The sequence below is a fragment of the Phalaenopsis equestris genome, unplaced genomic scaffold, assembly GCF_001263595.1.
Source record: "Phalaenopsis equestris unplaced genomic scaffold, ASM126359v1 Scaffold000761, whole genome shotgun sequence".
Lineage (NCBI taxonomy): Eukaryota > Viridiplantae > Streptophyta > Magnoliopsida > Asparagales > Orchidaceae > Phalaenopsis > Phalaenopsis equestris.
Genome location: NW_018165201.1, coordinates 2091138 through 2095635, shown reverse-complemented (window position 1 = coordinate 2095635; position 4498 = coordinate 2091138).

Here is a 4498-nt window from a genome sequence, read left to right as displayed (position 1 = left end):
TTCAGCGGTGGTTGTCCACGATCTACGACAGTTGACGGCGGTGGATGACGGAGGTCGACGGTGGTCGATGACGGATATCGGCGGTGGTCGACGACGATTGGTGGTGATGCTGAGCTGCAGCTTCTTCTCAATACCTCAGGCTCTCTCTAGACTTCCTTCCCCTTCATGAGAGGATTGGGGCTTTATTTATAGTGTTCTCGGTACAATTAATACAGGAATATGAACCATTTTGATCGAACAGTCTGGAGAGCTTCCATCGATCATACAACGTTTAATGGACATTTGAGTGACTTAATGATGTCAGAATTGAATGATCTTGGGCTCGTTGATTCGTCTTGTCGAGCCGCTCGATTTGAGTATAAACTTATCATATTTGACAGTTGTTTGACTTTCTAAATGTATTCATAATTCTTTTAATTGTGGTTTAATGACTTGATGTGGGCTTGATTTGACTTGGATTGGACTAGTTTTCATATCATTAGGTCATCTCATCGAACCGGTCAGTTTAACTATAAGTTTGCTGAAATCGGAGCTCTGGATGACTTTTTATCAATATTTAAATGTTTTTTGCTTACAATATAATCTCGAGATTCGTGTCATACCTCGAGACTCGTGTTGGATGATAAAATTTTGTTGGTGGTGTATCAAATATAGCTTTTTCGTGCATGGGTAAAGTGACACATTATATTAAAAAATAAAGTTTAGGTGTTAGGCATGTAAATATATGGCAATTGAGTGGTACGTAAACATAAGACTTATGCATAAGATAGGTTGGTACATAAGAAGTTGACGGCATGCATGTAAATCCTTTACATTATACTATGCAAATCTTTCATACAGATAGATAGATAGATATAGAGATGTATATATATATCTTTCACACACACACACACACACACACACACACACACACACACACACACACACACACACACACACACACACACACACACACACACACACACACACACACACACACACACACACACACACACACACACATATGTAAATACCCCTCTTAAAAATAAATAAATCAATAAAAGGGACAAAATTGCAATGCAAAAGCAAACTACTAAAAGTAGATTTCAGGTTGCTGATCATATCATTTCACAAGGGTGAACCACAATAAGTACAATATAATCAAGGGAGCATACAAAATGGATTCAGATAATTAGTCTTAAAATTACCTGAAGATGGAAGTAAAATTGTTGCTGAACTGGGCTTAAGAGACAGCTAAAATCCTCTACCATTTTACTGCCTGCGAGAAAAATTAACCCAACATGGTTGGAGCTCAGAAACTTCGCAACAGTGTTTTAAGCCCAGGTTGATGTGCAGGTAAACAAAAGCAACCCGGGCTTAGACTCAACTTACAGGGAGATTTACATACATGCCACACAATTATTATATATTCACATACATAAACCCCAAACTTTGATCTTTACACTTATAAAACCTTGGTGTCATAATCCTAGGCATGAAAAGCTGTACTTCACTTTTGTAGTGTACAAAAGTTGAACATGTAAATACTTAGGAATTGAAGTTTGGGAGTTGGACATGTAAATACTTAGGAATTGAGTGGTTTGTAAGTAATGTGATGTTAGGATCTCATGTTCTTAAAGGGGAGAAATATTTGAGTACGTAAGACGTACGCAGCGCTGCGTACGTCAGTTAGGTTACAGGGAAGGTATTGAGGGTTATATCCGTGTTATACCCTCTGTAACTTCTCTGTAACCTACTTGTAACCTTCCTGTAACTTAGAAATATATGAAAATAGAAGCACAGAACTTGCTAGTTACCAATTTTGTTGCCATAGTTGAAAATAATACATGGAAATGGAAACATCCTTATTAATGCAACAGCTCGAAATTAATGAAACCAATTTCCTGCACCAGCTAATCTGAAGATTGTTGATTCCTCTGGCCATCTCTTCACCAATTTGTGTACCAATGAAATATGGAATTGACATGCCAATAATAAGTTCCTTTATGAAGAGGCTCACGATTTTGATCAGAACTGAAAGGATCATCAGGCGCATGGCTTCCTTTGACTCTCTCAGCTGAATCCGGTGATACTTCCTGGCTGCAGAAATCTAAGCTTTCCCCATTAGATTCATAATCAAACTTGAACTTTTGTTGAAATGGGACAGATCCTCATCTTCCTTCTCCTGTTAAATATGATTTATTAGAAAGACCTCTACTCATCCTTGGCAGCTTACTGTTAATTTCGGGTAAGACATCTTCTCGGACACCTTCTGATTCTTCTTTTCCCGCGAAGGGGACGGCTGACAATTGGGGACGAGGCTTTGAATCAGCCTTATCTGCCTTCTCCGGGACGATTGCATCCCCAAACTTGAGATGATGGAGGAAAAATTCATCTGAGCAGGATCCGACGAAATTGAGAGAGAGGGAGGGCCCAGAAGCCCCGGGAGCCGAAGACAATGGGAAGGAGGGGATTTTAGCTAACCGAATGTATCGGGGAGACAGGCCCGGCAGGGTCAATTTGCCGAAGGAGGAAATGAAGGATCACGAAGGCCCGTCACCCGGCGAGACGAAGCAGGAAGAAACTTCTCGGGAAGGAAGGTGAAGGCGCGGGTGAGGAAATGCAACCAGCAGGCTGGGTCTCCCGGTCGAATGGGGGGCGCGTGAGTAAAGAGGTGTGGAGTGAGTGCGTGAGTTAGGTTTAAAAACATTATTTTCTTTTTTAGTCCTAAGTTATGTGCATCGATTTCGTCCAACTCGCTGGTGCGCGGAGTCCTAACAGAATGGATTCCTCTCCTTGTAAAATTGACGTTCCGGAAATGCCAGCACGGTTCGTTTCGTAATTCAGGGTCGTTTGGCAGGTACATCAACGATCGAGTCAATTTGAATTTGATACGCGTGGTGGCGTGACAAGTTAACTATTTTGGTCCGATCGAAGTCGCCTAAGCAACAAACAAAGTCAAGCAGGCTGCTCTCGACAGTAAGTCGTTCGTCGCACGTCGTGGGTTTTCTTATGGCTTTTCCAATTCATATGGAAACTCAACTAGAGTTTCAATATGTCAGTTTTAATCGAGTCAACTATATGCTGAGAATTTGAAACCACCCATACAAGACTACGAAGAGTCAAGAAATGACTCGAATTTCTAAATAATGTGAGTCCTAGTTCTAGTCCTTTAGCAGGGTCAAATAGGAAATCCTAAAGTGAGAACCCAGTCTCTAGGGAGAGGGAAGAGAAGACCTCAAAAATGAGGTCCACAAGATGATCTGCCATTGAACTGTCTTCGGCAGGAGTACGAAAGGCAGCGTAGACAATTACATATCTATGCGGTGCTGCCAAAGCCGAATCCATCGCTGATCTCCAAGAAATTCTTCCATGGTTCTTGCTGAGTGCGTCTATAAGCTCCATTCTCTAACCTAGTTGTAAGGATTCGATGAAAATTGGGGCAAAGTTTGCCTTGATTCTTCGTTTCTGAGGTTACTTATTCAAGATTTTGGAGTGTTTTCAGATTTTTTTTCCTTTTTTTTTCTTTCCCAACTCGTAGAGAGTTGTTTTTTTCTGATGTTTATGATGCAATGGATTGGCATGCATTGTGGTAATTCTACAATAGTCGGGCCTGTTTGAAGGCGCTGTACACTTTGTTTATTTTCTGAGTACACTAGGTTCATTTTAGCTTGGCTTTAAGCATTAACATTTTGCTTGATAAGTTGCATCCTATCAGCATTTCAGTCACAAGAAAAGAAGTTGTTTGGTGGTTGTACTTAATGTCGAATCGCTCAAGTGTTAAGGTTTCTCTCGGTATGCCCCGGATTTCTGCAACCTCAGTTGTTATTGCTTTATTCTCATGTTCTTATTCTACTCGACAGTACTCTTTCTAAACAATGGGGTGCAGATCATTTCATAATGCTCCAGTGAGTCATTTCTGCTCTATTGTTTTACTAATTGCCTAAAGAAGTACTTTTGTTATTGATCTGGGGCCATTTTGGGAGATGCGTATGTAGCCTGTAGGGTTGCTTTTTTACAATGTGCATCTATGCTGCCATTTATGTGTGCTAGGGTTTTTCAACTCCGCACTTTATTTATTTTTCGACCTGGCCAATTGAATTGATAAAATATGTTGTAAAATATATGACCCGGGAAATGGAGTATGAGTTCTAAAACAAAGAGAGAATCACATTTAAGTCCATGAAGAAGTATTTCATTCATGGGATTAAGTGCAAATAAATAGGGAAATATACTTTGTTTGGTGTAAAATTGGAGATTTCTAGGGTGACAGGATTTCTAGGGTGACAGCGATCTTAGTGTTTAAAAACTAAAGCGGGAGTTAGCCTTCAGCGATCTTAGTGTTTAAAAGCGGGAGTTAGCCTTCAGAGGAAGGGAAGTGGGAGCTTTGGAGTGGGAGCTAGTATCCTCCTAGCCTAGCCACAGATTTAGAGACTAAATCTAAGATTAGCCAATGATTTTTTATAACACTAAATCAGGGTATAGAATTAAAATTGCTTTTATTTGACACAATACATAT